Source organism: Salmo salar, chromosome 09 (assembly GCF_965601325.2).
Source record: "Salmo salar chromosome 09, fSalSal1, whole genome shotgun sequence".
NCBI lineage: Eukaryota > Metazoa > Chordata > Actinopteri > Salmoniformes > Salmonidae > Salmo > Salmo salar.
The window spans coordinates 96,937,673-96,961,418 of NC_138299.1; the positions used below are offsets into that span (position 1 = coordinate 96,937,673).

Here is a 23,746-nt window from a genome sequence, read left to right on the forward strand (position 1 = left end):
CATCAGAGTTAGATGGTTAGAAGCCCACCAGTCTATCTAGTAGAGTTAGATGGTTAGAAGCCCACCAGTCTATATAGTAGAGTTAGATGGTTAGAAGCCCACCAGTCTATATAGTAGAGTTAGATGGTTAGAAGCCCACCAGTCTATATAGTAGAGTTAGATGGTTAGAAGCCCACCAGTCTGTACACCAGAGTTAGATGGTTAGAAGCCCACCAGTCTATATAGTAGAGTTAGATGGTTAGAAGCCCACCAGTCTATATAGTAGAGTTAGATGGTTAGAAGCCCACCAGTCTATACATCAGAGTTAGATGGTTAGAAGCCCACCAGTCTATATAGCATAGTTAGATTGTTAGAAGCCCACCAGTCTATATAGTAGAGTTAGATGGTTAGAAGCCCACCAGTCTATACATCAGAGTTAGATGGTTAGAAGCCCACCAGTCTATATAGCAGAGTTAGATGGTTAGAAGCCCACCAGTCAAAATATTAGAGTTAGATGGTTAGAAGCCCACCAGTCTATATAGCAGAGTTAGATGGTTAGAAGCCCGCCAGTCTATATAGTAGAGTTAGATGGTTAGAAGCCCACCAGTCTATACATCAGAGTTAGATGGTTAGAAGCCCACCAGTCTATATAGTAGAGTTAGATGGTTAGAAGCCCACCAGTCTATCTAGTAGAGTTAGATGGTTAGAAGCCCACCAGTCTATATAGTAGAGTTAGATGGTTAGAAGCCCACCAGTCTATACATCAGAGTTAGATGGTTAGAAGCCCACCAGTCTATATAGCAGAGTTAGATGGTTAGAAGCCCACCAGTCAAAATATTAGAGTTAGATGGTTAGAAGCCCACCCGTCTATATAGCAGAGTTAGATGGTTAGAAGCCCACCAGTCTATCTAGTAGAGGTAGATGGTTAGAAGCCCACCAGTCTATACATCAGAGTTAGATGGTTAGAAGCCCACCAGTCTATAGAGTAGAGTTAGATGGTTAGAAGCCCACCAGTCTATAGAGTAGAGTTAGATGGTTAGAAGCCCACCAGTCTATATAATAGAGTTAGATGGTTAGAAGCCCACCAGTCTATATAATAGAGTTAGATGGTTAGAAGCCCACCAGTCTATATAGTAGACTTAGATGGTTAGAAGCCCACCAGTTTATACATCAGAGTAAAATGGTTAGAAGCCCACCAGTCTATATAGTAGAGTTAGATGGTTAGAAGCCCACCAGTCTATATAGTAGAGTTAGATGGTTAGAAGACCACCAGTCTATATAGTAGTAAGATGGTTAGAAGCCCACCAGTCTATATAGTAGTTGGATGGTTAGAAGCCCACCAGTCTATATAGTAGAGTTAGATGGTTAGAAGCCCACCAGTCTATATAGTAGTAAGATGGTTAGAAGCCCACCAGTCTATATAGTAGTTGGATGGTCAGAAGCCCACCAGTCTATATGGTAGAGTTAGATGGTTAGAAGCCCACCAGTCTATATAGTAGAGTTAGATGGTTAGAAGCCCACCAGTCTATATTGTAGAGTTAGATTGTTAGAAGCCCACCAGTCTATATAGCAGAGTTAGATGGTTAGAAGCCCACCAGTCTATATAGTAGAGTTAGATGGTTAGAAGCCCACCAGTCTATATTGTAGAGTTAGATGGTTAGAAGCCCACCAGTCTATACATCAGAGTTGGATGGTTAGAAGCCAAACAGTCTATATAGCAGAGTTAGATGGTTAGAAGCCCACCAGTCTATATAGCAGAGTTAGATGGTTAGAAGCTCACCAGTCTATACATCAGAGTTAGATGGTTAGAAGCCCACCAGTCTATATAGTAGAGTTAGATGGTTAGAAGCCCACCAGTCTATACATCAGAGTTAGATGGTTAGAAGCCCACCAGTCTATATAGTAGAGTTAGATGGTTAGAAGCCCACCAGTCTATACATCAGAGTTAGATGGTTAGAAGCCCACCAGTCTATATAGCAGAGTTAGATGGTTAGAAGCCCACCAGTCAAAATATTAGAGTTAGATGGTTAGAAGCCCACCAGTCTATATAGCAGAGTTAGATGGTTAGAAGCCCGCCAGTCTATATAGTAGAGTTAGATGGTTAGAAGCCCACCAGTCTATACATCAGAGTTAGATGGTTAGAAGCCCACCAGTCTATATAGTAGAGTTAGATGGTTAGAAGCCCACCAGTCTATCTAGTAGAGTTAGATGGTTAGAAGCCCACCAGTCTATATAGTAGAGTTAGATGGTTAGAAGCCCACCAGTCTATACATCAGAGTTAGATGGTTAGAAGCCCACCAGTCTATATAGCAGAGTTAGATGGTTAGAAGCCCACCAGTCAAAATATTAGAGTTAGATGGTTAGAAGCCCACCCGTCTATATAGCAGAGTTAGATGGTTAGAAGCCCACCAGTCTATCTAGTAGAGGTAGATGGTTAGAAGCCCACCAGTCTATACATCAGAGTTAGATGGTTAGAAGCCCACCAGTCTATAGAGTAGAGTTAGATGGTTAGAAGCCCACCAGTCTATAGAGTAGAGTTAGATGGTTAGAAGCCCACCAGTCTATATAATAGAGTTAGATGGTTAGAAGCCCACCAGTCTATATAGTAGACTTAGATGGTTAGAAGCCCACCAGTTTATACATCAGAGTAAAATGGTTAGAAGCCCACCAGTCTATATAGTAGAGTTAGATGGTTAGAAGCCCACCAGTCTATATAGTAGAGTTAGATGGTTAGAAGACCACCAGTCTATATAGTAGTAAGATGGTTAGAAGCCCACCAGTCTATATAGTAGTTGGATGGTTAGAAGCCCACCAGTCTATATAGTAGAGTTAGATGGTTAGAAGCCCACCAGTCTATATAGTAGTAAGATGGTTAGAAGCCCACCAGTCTATATAGTAGTTGGATGGTCAGAAGCCCACCAGTCTATATGGTAGAGTTAGATGGTTAGAAGCCCAGCAGTCTATATAGTAGAGTTAGATGGTTAGAAGCCCACCAGTCTATATTGTAGAGTTAGATTGTTAGAAGCCCACCAGTCTATATAGCAGAGTTAGATGGTTAGAAGCCCACCAGTCTATATAGTAGAGTTAGATGGTTAGAAGCCCACCAGTCTATATTGTAGAGTTAGATGGTTAGAAGCCCACCAGTCTATACATCAGAGTTGGATGGTTAGAAGCCAAACAGTCTATATAGCAGAGTTAGATGGTTAGAAGCCCACCAGTCTATATAGCAGAGTTAGATGGTTAGAAGCTCACCAGTCTATACATCAGAGTTAGATGGTTAGAAGCCCACCAGTCTATATAGTAGAGTTAGATGGTTAGAAGCCCACCAGTCTATACATCAGAGTTAGATGGTTAGAAGCCCACCAGTCTATATAGTAGAGTTAGATGGTTAGAAGCCCACCAGTCTATATAGTAGAGTTAGATTGTTAGAAGCCCACCAGTCTATACAGTAGAGTTAGATGGTTAGAAGCCCACCAGTCTATACAGTAGAGTTAGATGGTTAGAAGCCCACCAGTCTATATAGCAGAGTTAGATGGTTAGAAGCCCACCAGTCTATATAGCAGAGTTAGATAGTTAGAAGCCCACCAGTCTATATAGTAGAGTTAGATGGTTAGAAGCCCACCAGTCTATATAGCAGAGTTAGATAGTTAGAAGCCCACCAGTCTATATAGCAGAGTTAGATGGTTAGAAGCCCACCAGTCTATATAGCAGAGTTAGATGGTTAGAAGCCCACCAGTCTATATAGTAGAGTTAGATGGTTAGAAGCCCACCAGTCTATATAGCAGAGTTAGATGGTTAGAAGCCCACCAGTCTATCAAGTAGAGTTAGATGGTTAGAAGCCCACCAGTCTATATAGCAGAGTTAGATGGTTAGAAGCCCACCAGTGTATCAAGTAGAGTTAGATGGTTAGAAGCCCACCAGTCTATATGGTAGAGTTAGATGGTTAGAAGCCCACCAGTCTATATAGTAGAGTTAGATGGTTCGAAGCCCACCAGTCTATAAAGCAGAGTTAGATGGTTAGAAGCCCACCAGTCTATATAGTAGAGTTAGATGGTTAGAGGCCCACCAGTCTATATAGCAGAGTTAGATGGTTAGAAGCCCACCAGTCTATATGGCAGAGTTAGATGGTTAGAAGCCCACCAGTCTATATAGTAGAGTTAGATGGTTAGAAGCCCACCAGTCTATATAGCAGAGTTAGATGGTTAGAAGCCCACCAGTCTATATAGTAGAGTTAGATGGTTCGAAGCCCAACAGTCTATAAAGCAGAGTTAGATGGTTAGAAGCCCACCAGTCTATATAGCAGAGTTAGATAGTTAGAAGCCCACCAGTCTATATAGTAGAGTTAGATGGTTAGAAGCCCACCAGTCTATATAGCAGAGTTAGATAGTTAGAAGCCCACCAGTCTATATAGCAGAGTTAGATGGTTAGAAGCCCACCAGTCTATATAGCAGAGTTAGATGGTTAGAAGCCCACCAGTCTATATAGTAGAGTTAGATGGTTAGAAGCTCACCAGTCTATACATCAGAGTTAGATGGTTAGAAGCCCACCAGTCTATATAGTAGAGTTAGATGGTTAGAAGCCCACCAGTCTATACATCAGAGTTAGATGGTTAGAAGCCCACCAGTCTATATAGTAGAGTTAGATGGTTAGAAGCCCACCAGTCTATATAGTAGAGTTAGATTGTTAGAAGCCCACCAGTCTATACAGTAGAGTTAGATGGTTAGAAGCCCACCAGTCTATATAGTAGTTGGATGGTCAGAAGCCCACCAGTCTATATGGTAGAGTTAGATGGTTAGAAGCCCACCAGTCTATATAGTAGAGTTAGATGGTTAGAAGCCCACCAGTCTATATTGTAGAGTTAGATTGTTAGAAGCCCACCAGTCTATATAGCAGAGTTAGATGGTTAGAAGCCCACCAGTCTATATAGTAGAGTTAGATGGTTAGAAGCCCACCAGTCTATATTGTAGAGTTAGATGGTTAGAAGCCCACCAGTCTATACATCAGAGTTGGATGGTTAGAAGCCAAACAGTCTATATAGCAGAGTTAGATGGTTAGAAGCCCACCAGTCTATATAGCAGAGTTAGATGGTTAGAAGCTCACCAGTCTATACATCAGAGTTAGATGGTTAGAAGCCCACCAGTCTATATAGTAGAGTTAGATGGTTAGAAGCCCACCAGTCTATACATCAGAGTTAGATGGTTAGAAGCCCACCAGTCTATATAGTAGAGTTAGATGGTTAGAAGCCCACCAGTCTATATAGTAGAGTTAGATTGTTAGAAGCCCACCAGTCTATACAGTAGAGTTAGATGGTTAGAAGCCCACCAGTCTATACAGTAGAGTTAGATGGTTAGAAGCCCACCAGTCTATATAGCAGAGTTAGATGGTTAGAAGCCCACCAGTCTATATAGCAGAGTTAGATAGTTAGAAGCCCACCAGTCTATATAGTAGAGTTAGATGGTTAGAAGCCCACCAGTCTATATAGCAGAGTTAGATAGTTAGAAGCCCACCAGTCTATATAGCAGAGTTAGATGGTTAGAAGCCCACCAGTCTATATAGCAGAGTTAGATGGTTAGAAGCCCACCAGTCTATATAGTAGAGTTAGATGGTTAGAAGCCCACCAGTCTATATAGCAGAGTTAGATGGTTAGAAGCCCACCAGTCTATCAAGTAGAGTTAGATGGTTAGAAGCCCACCAGTCTATATAGCAGAGTTAGATGGTTAGAAGCCCACCAGTGTATCAAGTAGAGTTAGATGGTTAGAAGCCCACCAGTCTATATGGTAGAGTTAGATGGTTAGAAGCCCACCAGTCTATATAGTAGAGTTAGATGGTTCGAAGCCCACCAGTCTATAAAGCAGAGTTAGATGGTTAGAAGCCCACCAGTCTATATAGTAGAGTTAGATGGTTAGAGGCCCACCAGTCTATATAGCAGAGTTAGATGGTTAGAAGCCCACCAGTCTATATGGCAGAGTTAGATGGTTAGAAGCCCACCAGTCTATATAGTAGAGTTAGATGGTTAGAAGCCCACCAGTCTATATAGCAGAGTTAGATGGTTAGAAGCCCACCAGTCTATATAGTAGAGTTAGATGGTTCGAAGCCCAACAGTCTATAAAGCAGAGTTAGATGGTTAGAAGCCCACCAGTCTATATAGCAGAGTTAGATAGTTAGAAGCCCACCAGTCTATATAGTAGAGTTAGATGGTTAGAAGCCCACCAGTCTATATAGCAGAGTTAGATAGTTAGAAGCCCACCAGTCTATATAGCAGAGTTAGATGGTTAGAAGCCCACCAGTCTATATAGCAGAGTTAGATGGTTAGAAGCCCACCAGTCTATATAGTAGAGTTAGATGGTTAGAAGCTCACCAGTCTATACATCAGAGTTAGATGGTTAGAAGCCCACCAGTCTATATAGTAGAGTTAGATGGTTAGAAGCCCACCAGTCTATACATCAGAGTTAGATGGTTAGAAGCCCACCAGTCTATATAGTAGAGTTAGATGGTTAGAAGCCCACCAGTCTATATAGTAGAGTTAGATTGTTAGAAGCCCACCAGTCTATACAGTAGAGTTAGATGGTTAGAAGCCCACCAGTCTATACAGTAGAGTTAGATGGTTAGAAGCCCACCAGTCTATATAGCAGAGTTAGATGGTTAGAAGCCCACCAGTCTATATAGCAGAGTTAGATAGTTAGAAGCCCACCAGTCTATATAGCAGAGTTAGATGGTTAGAAGCCCACCAGTCTATATAGCAGAGTTAGATGGTTAGAAGCCCACCAGTCTATATAGTAGAGTTAGATGGTTAGAAGCCCACCAGTCTATATAGCAGAGTTAGATGGTTAGAAGCCCACCAGTCTATCAAGTAGAGTTAGATGGTTAGAAGCCCACCAGTCTATATAGCAGAGTTAGATGGTTAGAAGCCCACCAGTCTATCAAGTAGAGTTAGATGGTTAGAAGCCCACCAGTCTATATGGTAGAGTTAGATGGTTAGAAGCCCACCAGTCTATATAGTAGAGTTAGATGGTTCGAAGCCCACCAGTCTATAAAGCAGAGTTAGATGGTTAGAAGCCCACCAGTCTATATAGTAGAGTTAGATGGTTAGAGGCCCACCAGTCTATATAGCAGAGTTAGATGGTTAGAAGCCCACCAGTCTATATGGCAGAGTTAGATGGTTAGAAGCCCACCAGTCTATATAGTAGAGTTAGATGGTTAGAAGCCCACCAGTCTATATAGCAGAGTTAGATGGTTAGAAGCCCACCAGTCTATATAGTAGAGTTAGATGGTTCGAAGCCCAACAGTCTATAAAGCAGAGTTAGATGGTTAGAAGCCCACCAGTCCATATAGCAGAGTTATATGGTTAGAAGCCCACCAGTCTATATAGTAGAGTTAGATGGTTAGAATCCCACCAGTCTATATAGTAGAGTTAGATGGTTAGAAGCCCACCAGTCTATATAGTAGAGTTAGATGGTTAGAAGCCCACCAGTCTATATAGTAGAGTTAGATGGTTAGAAGCCCACCAGTCTATCTAGTAGAGTTAGATGGTTAGAAGCTCACCAGTCTATATAGTAGAGTTAGATGGTTAGAAGCCCACCAGTCTATATAGTAGAGTTAGATGGTTAGAAGCCCACCAGTCTATATAGTAGAGTTAGATGGTTAGAAGACCACCAGTCTATATAGTAGAGTTAGATGGTTAGAAGCCCACCAGTCTATATAGTAGAGTTAGATGGTTAGAAGCCCACCAGTCTATATAGTAGAGTTAGATGGTTAGAAGCCCACCAGTCTGTACACCAGAGTTAGATGGTTAGAAGCCCACCAGTCTATATAGTAGAGTTAGATGGTTAGAAGCCCACCAGTCAAAATATTAGAGTTAGATGGTTAGAAGCCCACCAGTCTATATAGCAGAGTTAGATGGTTAGAAGCCCAACCAGTCTATATAGTAGAGTTAGATGGTTAGAAGCCCACCAGTCTATACATCAGAGTTAGATGGTTAGAAGCCCACCAGTCTATAGAGTAGAGTTAGATGGTTAGAAGCCCACCAGTCTATATAATAGAGTTAGATGGTTAGAAGCCCACCAGTCTATATAATAGAGTTAGATGGTTAGAAGCCCACCAGTCTATATAGTAGACTTAGATGGTTAGAAGCCCACCAGTCTATACATCAGAGTAAAATGGTTAGAAGCCCACCAGTCTATATCGTAGACTTAGATGGTTAGAAGCCCACCAGTCTATATAGTAGAGTTAGATGGTTAGAAGACCACCAGTCTATATAGTAGTAAGATGGTTAGAAGCCCACCAGTCTATATAGTAGTTGGATGGTTAGAAGCCCACCAGTCTATATAGTAGAGTTAGATGGTTAGAAGCCCAACAGTCTATATAGCAGAGTTAGATGGTTAGAAGCCCACCAGTCTATATAGTAGAGTTAGATGGTTAGAAGACCACCAGTCTATATAGTAGAGTTAGATGGTTAGAAGCCCACCAGTCTATACATCAGAGGTAGATGGTTAGAAGACCACCAGTCTATACATCAGAGGTAGATGGTTAGAAGCCCACCAGTCTATACATCAGAGTTAGATGGTTAGAAGCCCACCAGTCTATATAGTAGAGATAGATGGTTAGAAGACCACCAGTCTATATAGCAAAGTTAGATGGTTAGAAGCCCACCAGTCTATATAGCAGAGTTAGATGGTTAGAAGCCCACCAGTCTATATAGTAGAGTTAGATGGTTAGAAGACCACCAGTCTATATAGCAAAGTTAGATGGTTAGAAGCCCACCAGTCTATACATCAGAGTTAGATGGTTAGAAGACCACCAGTCTATACATCAGAGGTAGATGGTTAGAAGCCCACCAGTCTATACATCAGAGTTAGATGGTTAGAAGCCCACCAGTCTATATAGTAGAGATAGATGGTTAGAAGACCACCAGTCTATATAGCAAAGTTAGATGGTTAGAAGCCCACCAGTCTATATAGCAGAGTTAGATGGTTAGAAGCCCACCAGTCTATATAGTAGAGTTAGATGGTTAGAAGACCACCAGTCTATATAGCAAAGTTAGATGGTTAGAAGCCCACCAGTCTATATAGCAGAGTTAGATGGTTAGAAGCCCACCAGTCTATATAGTAGAGTTAGATGGTTAGAAGCCCACCAGTCTATATAGCAGAGTTAGATAGTTAGAAGCCCGCCAGTCTATATAGCAGAGTTAGATGGTTAGAAGCCCACCAGTCTATATAGCAGAGTTAGATGGTTAGAAGCCCACCAGTCTATAAAGCAGAGTTAGATGGTTAGAAGCCCACCAGTCCATATAGCAGAGTTATATGGTTAGAAGCCCACCAGTCTATACATCAGAGTAAAATGGTTAGAAGCCCACCAGTCTATATAGTAGAGTAAGATGGTTAGAAGCCCACCAGTCTATATAGTAGAGTTAGATGGTTAGAAGCCCACCAGTCTTTATAGTAGAGTTAGATGGTTAGAAGCCCACCAGTCTATCTAGTAGAGTTAGATGGTTAGAAGCCCACCAGTCTATATAGTAGAGTTAGATGGTTAGAAGCCCACCAGTCTATATAGTAGAGTTAGATGGTTAGAACCCCACCAGTCTATATAGTAGAGTTAGATGGTTAGAAGCCCACCAGTCTGTACACCAGAGTTAGATGGTTAGAAGCCCACCAGTCTATATAGTAGAGTTAGATGGTTAGAAGCCCACCAGTCTATATAGTAGAGTTAGATGGTTAGAAGCCCACCAGTCTATACATCAGAGTTAGATGGTTAGAAGCCCACCAGTCTATCTAGTAGAGTTAGATGGTTAGAAGCCCACCAGTCTATATAGTAGAGTTAGATGGTTAGAAGCCCACCAGTCTATATAGTAGAGTTAGATGGTTAGAAGCCCACCAGTCTATATAGTAGAGTTAGATGGTTAGAAGCCCACCAGTCTGTACACCAGAGTTAGATGGTTAGAAGCCCACCAGTCTATATAGTAGAGTTAGATGGTTAGAAGCCCACCAGTCTATATAGTAGAGTTAGATGGTTAGAAGCCCACCAGTCTATACATCAGAGTTAGATGGTTAGAAGCCCACCAGTCTATATAGCATAGTTAGATGGTTAGAAGCCCACCAGTCTGTACACCAGAGTTAGATGGTTAGAAGCCCACCAGTCTATATAGTAGAGTTAGATGGTTAGAAGCCCACCAGTCTATATAGTAGAGTTAGATTGTTAGAAGCCCACCAGTCTATATAGTAGAGTTAGATGGTTAGAAGCCCACCAGTCTATACATCAGAGTTAGATGGTTAGAAGCCCACCAGTCTATATAGCAGAGTTAGATGGTTAGAAGCCCACCAGTCAAAATATTAGAGTTAGATGGTTAGAAGCCCACCAGTCTATATAGCAGAGTTAGATGGTTAGAAGCCCACCAGTCTATATAGTAGAGTTAGATGGTTAGAAGCCCACCAGTCTATACATCAGAGTTAGATGGTTAGAAGCCCACCAGTCTATATAGTAGAGTTAGATGGTTAGAAGCCCACCAGTCTATACATCAGAGTTAGATGGTTAGAAGCCCACCAGTCTATAGAGTAGAGTTAGATGGTTAGAAGCCCACCAGTCTATATAATAGAGTTAGATGGTTAGAAGCCCACCAGTCTATATAATAGAGTTAGATGGTTAGAAGCCCACCAGTCTATATAGTAGACTTAGATGGTTAGAAGCCCACCAGTCTATACATCAGAGTAAAATGGTTAGAAGCCCACCAGTCTATATCGTAGACTTAGATGGTTAGAAGCCCACCAGTCTATGTAGTAGAGTTAGATGGTTAGAAGACCACCAGTCTATATAGTAGTAAGATGGTTAGAAGCCCACCAGTCTATATAGTAGTTGGATGGTTAGAAGCCCACCAGTCTATATAGTAGAGTTAGATGGTTAGAAGCCCAACAGTCTATATAGTAGAGATAGATGGTTAGAAGACCACCAGTCTATATAGCAAAGTTAGATGGTTAGAAGCCCACCAGTCTATATAGCAGAGTTAGATGGTTAGAAGCCCACCAGTCTATATAGTAGAGTTAGATGGTTAGAAGCCCACCAGTCAAAATATTAGAGTTAGATGGTTAGAAGCCCACCAGTCTATATAGCAGAGTTAGATGGTTAGAAGCCCACCAGTCTATATAGTAGAGTTAGATGGTTAGAAGCCCACCAGTCTATACATCAGAGTTAGATGGTTAGAAGCCCACCAGTCTATATAGTAGAGTTAGATGGTTAGAAGCCCACCAGTCTATACATCAGAGTTAGATGGTTAGAAGCCCACCAGTCTATAGAGTAGAGTTAGATGGTTAGAAGCCCACCAGTCTATATAATAGAGTTAGATGGTTAGAAGCCCACCAGTCTATATAATAGAGTTAGATGGTTAGAAGCCCACCAGTCTATATAGTAGACTTAGATGGTTAGAAGCCCACCAGTCTATACATCAGAGTAAAATGGTTAGAAGCCCACCAGTCTATATCGTAGACTTAGATGGTTAGAAGCCCACCAGTCTATATAGTAGAGTTAGATGGTTAGAAGACCACCAGTCTATATAGTAGTAAGATGGTTAGAAGCCCACCAGTCTATATAGTAGTTGGATGGTTAGAAGCCCACCAGTCTATATAGTAGAGTTAGATGGTTAGAAGCCCAACAGTCTATATAGTAGAGATAGATGGTTAGAAGACCACCAGTCTATATAGCAAAGTTAGATGGTTAGAAGCCCACCAGTCTATATAGCAGAGTTAGATGGTTAGAAGCCCACCAGTCTATATAGTAGAGTTAGATGGTTAGAAGCCCACCAGTCTATATAGCAGAGTTAGATAGTTAGAAGCCCGCCAGTCTATATAGCAGAGTTAGATGGTTAGAAGCCCACCAGTCTATATAGCAGAGTTAGATGGTTAGAAGCCCACCAGTCTATAAAGCAGAGTTAGATGGTTAGAAGCCCACCAGTCCATATAGCAGAGTTATATGGTTAGAAGCCCACCAGTCTATACATCAGAGTAAAATGGTTAGAAGCCCACCAGTCTATATAGTAGAGTAAGATGGTTAGAAGCCCACCAGTCTATATAGTAGAGTTAGATGGTTAGAAGCCCACCAGTCTTTATAGTAGAGTTAGATGGTTAGAAGCCCACCAGTCTATCTAGTAGAGTTAGATGGTTAGAAGCCCACCAGTCTATATAGTAGAGTTAGATGGTTAGAAGCCCACCAGTCTATATAGTAGAGTTAGATGGTTAGAACCCCACCAGTCTATATAGTAGAGTTAGATGGTTAGAAGCCCACCAGTCTGTACACCAGAGTTAGATGGTTAGAAGCCCACCAGTCTATATAGTAGAGTTAGATGGTTAGAAGCCCACCAGTCTATATAGTAGAGTTAGATGGTTAGAAGCCCACCAGTCTATACATCAGAGTTAGATGGTTAGAAGCCCACCAGTCTATCTAGTAGAGTTAGATGGTTAGAAGCCCACCAGTCTATATAGTAGAGTTAGATGGTTAGAAGCCCACCAGTCTATCTAGTAGAGTTAGATGGTTAGAAGCCCACCAGTCTATATAGTAGAGTTAGATGGTTAGAAGCCCACCAGTCTATACATCAGAGTTAGATGGTTAGAAGCCCACCAGTCTATATAGCAGAGTTAGATGGTTAGAAGCCCACCAGTCAAAATATTAGAGTTAGATGGTTAGAAGCCCACCCGTCTATATAGCAGAGTTAGATGGTTAGAAGCCCACCAGTCTATCTAGTAGAGGTAGATGGTTAGAAGCCCACCAGTCTATACATCAGAGTTAGATGGTTAGAAGCCCACCAGTCTATAGAGTAGAGTTAGATGGTTAGAAGCCCACCAGTCTATAGAGTAGAGTTAGATGGTTAGAAGCCCACCAGTCTATATAATAGAGTTAGATGGTTAGAAGCCCACCAGTCTATATAATAGAGTTAGATGGTTAGAAGCCCACCAGTCTATATAGTAGACTTAGATGGTTAGAAGCCCACCAGTTTATACATCAGAGTAAAATGGTTAGAAGCCCACCAGTCTATATAGTAGAGTTAGATGGTTAGAAGCCCACCAGTCTATATAGTAGAGTTAGATGGTTAGAAGACCACCAGTCTATATAGTAGTAAGATGGTTAGAAGCCCACCAGTCTATATAGTAGTTGGATGGTTAGAAGCCCACCAGTCTATATAGTAGAGTTAGATGGTTAGAAGCCCACCAGTCTATATAGTAGTAAGATGGTTAGAAGCCCACCAGTCTATATAGTAGTTGGATGGTCAGAAGCCCACCAGTCTATATGGTAGAGTTAGATGGTTAGAAGCCCACCAGTCTATATAGTAGAGTTAGATGGTTAGAAGCCCACCAGTCTATATTGTAGAGTTAGATTGTTAGAAGCCCACCAGTCTATATAGCAGAGTTAGATGGTTAGAAGCCCACCAGTCTATATAGTAGAGTTAGATGGTTAGAAGCCCACCAGTCTATATTGTAGAGTTAGATGGTTAGAAGCCCACCAGTCTATACATCAGAGTTGGATGGTTAGAAGCCAAACAGTCTATATAGCAGAGTTAGATGGTTAGAAGCCCACCAGTCTATATAGCAGAGTTAGATGGTTAGAAGCTCACCAGTCTATACATCAGAGTTAGATGGTTAGAAGCCCACCAGTCTATATAGTAGAGTTAGATGGTTAGAAGCCCACCAGTCTATACATCAGAGTTAGATGGTTAGAAGCCCACCAGTCTATATAGTAGAGTTAGATGGTTAGAAGCCCACCAGTCTATATAGTAGAGTTAGATTGTTAGAAGCCCACCAGTCTATACAGTAGAGTTAGATGGTTAGAAGCCCACCAGTCTATACAGTAGAGTTAGATGGTTAGAAGCCCACCAGTCTATATAGCAGAGTTAGATGGTTAGAAGCCCACCAGTCTATATAGCAGAGTTAGATAGTTAGAAGCCCACCAGTCTATATAGTAGAGTTAGGTGGTTAGAAGCCCACCAGTCTATATAGCAGAGTTAGATAGTTAGAAGCCCACCAGTCTATATAGCAGAGTTAGATGGTTAGAAGCCCACCAGTCTATATAGCAGAGTTAGATGGTTAGAAGCCCACCAGTCTATATAGTAGAGTTAGATGGTTAGAAGCCCACCAGTCTATATAGCAGAGTTAGATGGTTAGAAGCCCACCAGTCTATCAAGTAGAGTTAGATGGTTAGAAGCCCACCAGTCTATATAGCAGAGTTAGATGGTTAGAAGCCCACCAGTGTATCAAGTAGAGTTAGATGGTTAGAAGCCCACCAGTCTATATGGTAGAGTTAGATGGTTAGAAGCCCACCAGTCTATATAGTAGAGTTAGATGGTTCGAAGCCCACCAGTCTATAAAGCAGAGTTAGATGGTTAGAAGCCCACCAGTCTATATAGTAGAGTTAGATGGTTAGAGGCCCACCAGTCTATATAGCAGAGTTAGATGGTTAGAAGCCCACCAGTCTATATGGCAGAGTTAGATGGTTAGAAGCCCACCAGTCTATATAGTAGAGTTAGATGGTTAGAAGCCCACCAGTCTATATAGCAGAGTTAGATGGTTAGAAGCCCACCAGTCTATATAGTAGAGTTAGATGGTTCGAAGCCCAACAGTCTATAAAGCAGAGTTAGATGGTTAGAAGCCCACCAGTCTATATAGCAGAGTTAGATAGTTAGAAGCCCACCAGTCTATATAGTAGAGTTAGATGGTTAGAAGCCCACCAGTCTATATAGCAGAGTTAGATAGTTAGAAGCCCACCAGTCTATATAGCAGAGTTAGATGGTTAGAAGCCCACCAGTCTATATAGCAGAGTTAGATGGTTAGAAGCCCACCAGTCTATATAGTAGAGTTAGATGGTTAGAAGCCCACCAGTCTATATAGCAGAGTTAGATGGTTAGAAGCCCACCAGTCTATCAAGTAGAGTTAGATGGTTAGAAGCCCACCAGTCTATATAGCAGAGTTAGATGGTTAGAAGCCCACCAGTCTATCAAGTAGAGTTAGATGGTTAGAAGCCCACCAGTCTATATGGTAGAGTTAGATGGTTAGAAGCCCACCAGTCTATATAGTAGAGTTAGATGGTTCGAAGCCCACCAGTCTATAAAGCAGAGTTAGATGGTTAGAAGCCCACCAGTCTATATAGTAGAGTTAGATGGTTAGAGGCCCACCAGTCTATATAGCAGAGTTAGATGGTTAGAAGCCCACCAGTCCTATATGGCAGAGTTAGATGGTTAGAAGCCCACCAGTCTATATAGTAGAGTTAGATGGTTAGAAGCCCACCAGTCTATATAGCAGAGTTAGATGGTTAGAAGCCCACCAGTCTATATAGTAGAGTTAGATGGTTCGAAGCCCAACAGTCTATAAAGCAGAGTTAGATGGTTAGAAGCCCACCAGTCCATATAGCAGAGTTATATGGTTAGAAGCCCACCAGTCTATATAGTAGAGTTAGATGGTTAGAATCCCACCAGTCTATATAGTAGAGTTAGATGGTTAGAAGCCCACCAGTCTATATAGTAGAGTTAGATGGTTAGAAGCCCACCAGTCTATATAGTAGAGTTAGATGGTTAGAAGCCCACCAGTCTATCTAGTAGAGTTAGATGGTTAGAAGCTCACCAGTCTATATAGTAGAGTTAGATGGTTAGAAGCCCACCAGTCTATATAGTAGAGTTAGATGGTTAGAAGCCCACCAGTCTATATAGTAGAGTTAGATGGTTAGAAGACCACCAGTCTATATAGTAGAGTTAGATGGTTAGAAGCCCACCAGTCTATATAGTAGAGTTAGATGGTTAGAAGCCCACCAGTCTATATAGTAGAGTTAGATGGTTAGAAGCCCACCAGTCTATATAGTAGAGTTAGATGGTTAGAAGACCACCAGTCTATATAGTAGTAAGATGGTTAGAAGCCCACCAGTCTATATAGTAGTTGGATGGTTAGAAGCCCACCAGTCTATATAGTAGAGTTAGATGGTTAGAAGCCCACCAGTCTATATAGTAGTAAGATGGTTAGAAGCCCACCAGTCTATATAGTAGTTGGATGGTCAGAAGCCCACCAGTCTATATGGTAGAGTTAGATGGTTAGAAGCCCACCAGTCTATATAGTAGAGTTAGATGGTTAGAAGCCCACCAGTCTATATTGTAGAGTTAGATGGTTAGAAGCCCACCAGTCTATATAGCAGAGTTAGATGGTTAGAAGCCCACCAGTCTATATAGTAGAGTTAGATGGTTAGAAGCCCACCAGTCTATATTGTAGAGTTAGATGGTTAGAAGCCCACCAGTCTATACATCAGAGTTGGATGGTTAGAAGCCAAACAGTCTATATAGCAGAGTTAGATGGTTAGAAGCCCACCAGTCTATATAGCAGAGTTAGATGGTTAGAAGCTCACCAGTCTATACATCAGAGTTAGATGGTTAGAAGCCCACCAGTCTATATAGTAGAGTTAGATGGTTAGAAGCCCACCAGTCTATACATCAGAGTTAGATGGTTAGAAGCCCACCAGTCTATATAGTAGAGTTAGATGGTTAGAAGCCCACCAGTCTATATAGTAGAGTTAGATTGCTAGAAGCCCACCAGTCTATACAGTAGAGTTAGATGGTTAGAAGCCCACCAGTCTATACAGTAGAGTTAGATGGTTAGAAGCCCACCAGTCTATATAGCAGAGTTAGATGGTTAGAAGCCCACCAGTCTATATAGCAGAGTTAGATAGTTAGAAGCCCACCAGTCTATATAGTAGAGTTAGATGGTTAGAAGCCCACCAGTCTATATAGCAGAGTTAGATAGTTAGAAGCCCACCAGTCTATATAGCAGAGTTAGATGGTTAGAAGCCCACCAGTCTATATAGCAGAGTTAGATGGTTAGAAGCCCACCAGTCTATATAGTAGAGTTAGATGGTTAGAAGCCCACCAGTCTATATAGCAGAGTTAGATGGTTAGAAGCCCACCAGTCTATCAAGCAGAGTTAGATGGTTAGAAGCCCACCAGTCTATCAAGTAGAGTTAGATGGTTAGAAGCCCACCAGTCTATATAGCAGAGTTAGATGGTTAGAAGCCCACCAGTCTATCAAGTAGAGTTAGATGGTTAGAAGCCCACCAGTCTATATGGTAGAGTTAGATGGTTAGAAGCCCACCAGTCTATATAGTAGAGTTAGATGGTTCGAAGCCCACCAGTCTATAAAGCAGAGTTAGATGGTTAGAAGCCCACCAGTCTATATAGTAGAGTTAGATGGTTAGAGGCCCACCAGTCTATATAGCAGAGTTAGATGGTTAGAAGCCCACCAGTCTATATGGCAGAGTTAGATGGTTAGAAGCCCACCAGTCTATATAGTAGAGTTAGATGGTTAGAAGCCCACCAGTCTATATAGCAGAGTTAGATGGTTAGAAGCCCACCAGTCTATATAGTAGAGTTAGATGGTTCGAAGCCCAACAGTCTATAAAGCAGAGTTAGATGGTTAGAAGCCCACCAGTCCATATAGCAGAGTTATATGGTTAGAAGCCCACCAGTCTATATAGTAGAGTTAGATGGTTAGAATCCCACCAGTCTATATAGTAGAGTTAGATGGTTAGAAGCCCACCAGTCTATATAGTAGAGTTAGATGGTTAGAAGCCCACCAGTCTATATAGTAGAGTTAGATGGTTAGAAGCCCACCAGTCTATCTAGTAGAGTTAGATGGTTAGAAGCTCACCAGTCTATATAGTAGAGTTAGATGGTTAGAAGCCCACCAGTCTATATAGTAGAGTTAGATGGTTAGAAGCCCACCAGTCTATATAGTAGAGTTAGATGGTTAGAAGACCACCAGTCTATATAGTAGAGTTAGATGGTTAGAAGCCCACCAGTCTATATAGTAGAGTTAGATGGTTAGAAGCCCACCAGTCTATATAGTAGAGTTAGATGGTTAGAAGCCCACCAGTCTATATAGCAGAGTTAGATGGTTAGAAGCCCACCAGTCTATATAGCAGAGTTAGATGGTTAGAAGCCCAACCAGTCTATATAGTAGAGTTAGATGGTTAGAAGCCCACCAGTCTATATAGTAGAGTTAGATGGTTAGAAGCCCACCAGTCTATATTGTAGAGTTAGATGGTTAGAAGCCCACCAGTCTATACATCAGAGTTGGATGGTTAGAAGCCAAACAGTCTATATAGCAGAGTTAGATGGTTAGAAGCCCACCAGTCTATATAGCAGAGTTAGATGGTTAGAAGCTCACCAGTCTATACATCAGAGTTAGATGGTTAGAAGCCCACCAGTCTATATAGTAGAGTTAGATGGTTAGAAGCCCACCAGTCTATACATCAGAGTTAGATGGTTAGAAGCCCACCAGTCTATATAGTAGAGTTAGATGGTTAGAAGCCCACCAGTCTATATAGTAGAGTTAGATTGTTAGAAGCCCACCAGTCTATACAGTAGAGTTAGATGGTTAGAAGCCCACCAGTCTATACAGTAGAGTTAGATGGTTAGAAGCCCACCAGTCTATATAGCAGAGTTAGATGGTTAGAAGCCCACCAGTCTATATAGCAGAGTTAGATAGTTAGAAGCCCACCAGTCTATATAGTAGAGTTAGATGGTTAGAAGCCCACCAGTCTATATAGCAGAGTTAGATAGTTAGAAGCCCACCAGTCTATATAGCAGAGTTAGATGGTTAGAAGCCCACCAGTCTATATAGCAGAGTTAGATGGTTAGAAGCCCACCAGTCTATATAGTAGAGTTAGATGGTTAGAAGCCCACCAGTCTATATAGCAGAGTTAGATGGTTAGAAGCCCACCAGTCTATCAAGTAGAGTTAGATGGTTAGAAGCCCACCAGTCTATATAGCAGAGTTAGATGGTTAGAAGCCCACCAGTCTATCAAGTAGAGTTAGATGGTTAGAAGCCCACCAGTCTATATGGTAGAGTTAGATGGTTAGAAGCCCACCAGTCTATATAGTAGAGTTAGATGGTTCGAAGCCCACCAGTCTATAAAGCAGAGTTAGATGGTTAGAAGCCCACCAGTCTATATAGTAGAGTTAGATGGTTAGAGGCCCACCAGTCTATATAGCAGAGTTAGATGGTTAGAAGCCCACCAGTCTATATGGCAGAGTTAGATGGTTAGAAGCCCACCAGTCTATATAGTAGAGTTAGATGGTTAGAAGCCCACCAGTCTATATAGCAGAGTTAGATGGTTAGAAGCCCACCAGTCTATATAGTAGAGTTAGATGGTTCGAAGCCCAACAGTCTATAAAGCAGAGTTAGATGGTTAGAAGCCCACCAGTCCATATAGCAGAGTTATATGGTTAGAAGCCCACCAGTCTATATAGTAGAGTTAGATGGTTAGAATCCCACCAGTCTATATAGTAGAGTTAGATGGTTAGAAGCCCACCAGTCTATATAGTAGAGTTAGATGGTTAGAAGCCCACCAGTCTATATAGTAGAGTTAGATGGTTAGAAGCCCACCAGTCTATCTAGTAGAGTTAGATGGTTAGAAGCTCACCAGTCTATATAGTAGAGTTAGATGGTTAGAAGCCCACCAGTCTATATAGTAGAGTTAGATGGTTAGAAGCCCACCAGTCTATATAGTAGAGTTAGATGGTTAGAAGACCACCAGTCTATATAGTAGAGTTAGATGGTTAGAAGCCCACCAGTCTATATAGTAGAGTTAGATGGTTAGAAGCCCACCAGTCTATATAGTAGAGTTAGATGGTTAGAAGCCCACCAGTCTATATAGCAGAGTTAGATGGTTAGAAGCCCACCAGTCTATATAGCAGAGTTAGATGGTTAGAAGCCCAACCAGTCTATATAGTAGAGTTAGATGGTTAGAAGCCCACCAGTCTATACATCAGAGTTAGATGGTTAGAAGCCCACCAGTCTATAGAGTAGAGTTAGATGGTTAGAAGCCCACCAGTCTATATAATAGAGTTAGATGGTTAGAAGCCCACCAGTCTATATAGTAGACTTAGATGGTTAGAAGCCCACCAGTCTATACATCAGAGTAAAATGGTTAGAAGCCCACCAGTCTATATCGTAGACTTAGATGGTTAGAAGCCCACCAGTCTATATAGTAGAGTTAGATGGTTAGAAGACCACCAGTCTATATAGTAGTAAGATGGTTAGAAGCCCACCAGTCTATATAGTAGTTGGATGGTTAGAAGCCCACCAGTCTATATAGTAGAGTTAGATGGTTAGAAGCCCAACAGTCTATATAGTAGAGATAGATGGTTAGAAGACCACCAGTCTATATAGCAAAGTTAGATGGTTAGAAGCCCACCAGTCTATATAGCAGAGTTAGATGGTTAGAAGCCCACCAGTCTATATAGTAGAGTTAGATGGTTAGAAGCCCACCAGTCTATACATCAGAGTTCGATGGTTAGAAGCCCACCAGTCTATATAGTAGAGTTAGATGGTTAGAAGCCCACCAGTCTATATAGTAGAGTTAGATGGTTAGAAGCCCACCAGTCTATATAGTAGAGTTAGATGGTTAGAAGCCCACCAGTCTATACATCAGAGTTAGATGGTTAGAAGCCCACCAGTCTATATAGCAGAGTTAGATGGTTAGAAGCCCACCAGTCAAAATATTAGAGTTAGATGGTTAGAAGCACACCCGTCTATATAGCAGAGTTAGATGGTTAGAAGCCCACCAGTCTATCTAGTAGAGTTAGATGGTTAGAAGCCCACCAGTCTATACATCAGAGTTAGATGGTTAGAAGCCCACCAGTCTATAGAGTAGAGTTAGATGGTTAGAAGCCCACCAGTCTATATAATAGAGTTAGATGGTTAGAAGCCCACCAGTCTATATAATAGAGTTAGATGGTTAGAAGCCCACCAGTCTATATAGTAGACTTAGAAGGTTAGAAGCCCACCAGTTTATACATCAGAGTAAAATGGTTAGAAGCCCACCAGTCTATATAGTAGAGTTAGATGGTTAGAAGCCCACCAGTCTATATAGTAGAGTTAGATGGTTAGAAGACCACCAGTCTATATAGTAGTAAGATGGTTAGAAGCCCACCAGTCTATATAGTAGTTGGATGGTTAGAAGCCCACCAGTCTATATAGTAGAGTTAGATGGTTAGAAGCCCACCAGTCTATATAGTAGTAAGATGGTTAGAAGCCCACCAGTCTATATAGTAGTTGGATGGTCAGAAGCCCACCAGTCTATATGGTAGAGTTAGATGGTTAGAAGCCCACCAGTCTATATAGTAGAGTTAGATGGTTAGAAGCCCACCAGTCTATATAGCAGAGTTAGATGGTTAGAAGCCCACCAATCAAAATATTAGAGTTAGATGGTTAGAAGCCCACCCGTCTATATAGCAGAGTTAGATGGTTAGAAGCCCACCAGTCTATCTAGTAGAGTTAGATGGTTAGAAGCCCACCAGTCTATACATCAGAGTTAGATGGTTAGAAGCCCACCAGTCTATATAGCATAGTTAGATTGTTAGAAGCCCACCAGTCTATATAGTAGAGATAGATGGTTAGAAGCCCACCAGTCTATATAGCAGAGTTAGATGGTTAGAAGCCCACCAGTCAAAATATTAGAGTTAGATGGTTAGAAGCCCACCCGTCTATATAGCAGAGTTAGATGGTTAGAAGCCCACCAGTCTATCTAGTAGAGTTAGATGGTTAGAAGCCCACCAGTCTATACATCAGAGTTAGATGGTTAGAAGCCCACCAGTCTATAGAGTAGAGTTAGATGGTTAGAAGCCCACCAGTCTATACATCAGAGTTAGATGGTTAGAAGCCCACCAGTCTATAGAGTAGAGTTAGATGGTTAGAAGCCCACCAGTCTATACATCAGAGTTAGATGGTTAGAAGCCCACCAGTCTATAGAGTAGAGTTAGATGGTTAGAAGCCCACCAGTCTATACATCAGAGTAAAATGGTTAGAAGCCCACCAGTCTATATAGTAGACTTAGATGGTTAGAAGCCCACCAGTCTATATAGTAGAGTTAGATGGTTAGAAGACCACCAGTCTATATAGTAGTAAGATGGTTAGAAGCCCACCAGTCTATATAGTAGAGTTAGATGGTTAGAAGCCCACCAGTCTATCTAGTAGAGTTAGATGGTTAGAATCCCACCAGTCTATATAGTAGAGTTAGATGGTTAGAAGCCCACCAGTCTATATAGTAGAGTTAGATGGTTAGAAGCCCACCAGTCTATATAGTAGAGTTAGATGGTTAGAAGCCCACCAGTCTATACATCAGAGTTAGATGGTTAGAAGCCCACCAGTCTATAGAGTAGAGTTAGATGGTTAGAAGCCCACCAGTCTATATAATAGAGTTAGATGGTTAGAAGCCCACCAGTCTATATAATAGAGTTAGATGGTTAGAAGCCCACCAGTCTATATAGTAGACTTAGATGGTTAGAAGCCCACCAGTCTATACATCAGAGTAAAATGGTTAGAAGCCCACCAGTCTATATCGTAGACTTAGATGGTTAGAAGCCCACCGGTCTATATAGTAGAGTTAGATGGTTAGAAGACCACCAGTCTATATAGTAGTAAGATGGTTAGAAGCCCACCAGTCTATATAGTAGTTGGATGGTTAGAAGCCCACCAGTCTATATAGTAGAGTTAGATGGTTAGAAGCCCACCAGTCTATATAGTAGTAAGATGGTTAGAAGCCCACCAGTCTATATAGTAGTTCGATGGTTAGAAGCCCACCAGTCTATATGGTAGAGTTAGATGGTTAGAAGCCCACCAGTCTATATAGTAGAGTTAGATGGTTAGAAGCCCACCAGTCTATATAGCAGAGTTAGATGGTTAGAAGCCCACCAGTCTATCAAGTAGAGTTAGATGGTTAGAAGCCCACCAGTCTATATAGCAGAGTTAGATGGTTAGAAGCCCACCAGTCTATATAGTAGAGTTAGATGGTTCGAAGCCCAACAGTCTATAAAGCAGAGTTAGATGGTTAGAAGCCCACCAGTCCATATAGCAGAGTTATATGGTTAGAAGCCCACCAGTCTATACATCAGAGTAAAATGGTTAGAAGCCCACCAGTCTATATAGTAGAGTTAGATGGTTAGAAGCCCACCAGTCTATATAGTAGAGTTAGATGGTTAGAAGCCCACCAGTCTATATAGTAGAGTTAGATGGTTAGAAGCCCACCAGTCTATCTAGTAGATTAGATGGTTAGAAGCCCACCAGTCTATATAGTAGAGTTAGATGGTTAGAAGCCCACCAGTCTATATAGTAGAGTTAGATGGTTAGAAGCCCACCAGTCTATATAGTAGAGTTAGATGGTTAGAAGCCCACCAGTCTATACATCAGAGTTAGATGGTTAGAAGCCCACCAGTCTATATAATAGAGTTAGATGGTTAGAAGCCCACCAGTCTATATAGTAGACTTAGATGGTTAGAAGCCCACCAGTCTATACATCAGAGTAAAATGGTTAGAAGCCCACCAGTCTATATCGTAGACTTAGATGGTTAGAAGCCCACCAGTCTATATAGTAGAGTTAGATGGTTAGAAGACCACCAGTCTATATAGTAGTAAGATGGTTAGAAGCCCACCAGTCTATATAGTAGTTGGATGGTTAGAAGCCCACCAGTCTATATAGTAGAGTTAGATGGTTAGAAGACCACCAGTCTATATAGTAGTAAGATGGTTAGAAGCCCACCAGTCTATATAGTAGTTGGATGGTTAGAAGCCCACCAGTCTATATAGTAGAGTTAGATGGTTAGAAGCCCAACAGTCTATATAGTAGAGATAGATGGTTAGAAGACCACCAGTCTATATAGCAAAGTTAGATGGTTAGAAGCCCACCAGTCTATATAGCAGAGTTAGATGGTTAGAAGCCCACCAGTCTATATAGTAGAGTTAGATGGTTAGAAGCCCAC

The 23,746-nt window shown here is 41.6% G+C and overlaps 1 protein-coding gene across 1 annotated transcript in view; it reads right to left on the reverse strand.

Moving 5' to 3' along the window:
* LOC106612219 (BTB/POZ domain-containing protein KCTD16) overlaps window positions 1-23,746 on the reverse strand; it is a 374,496-nt gene that overhangs the window by 27,486 nt on the left and 323,264 nt on the right. The window lies entirely within an intron of this gene.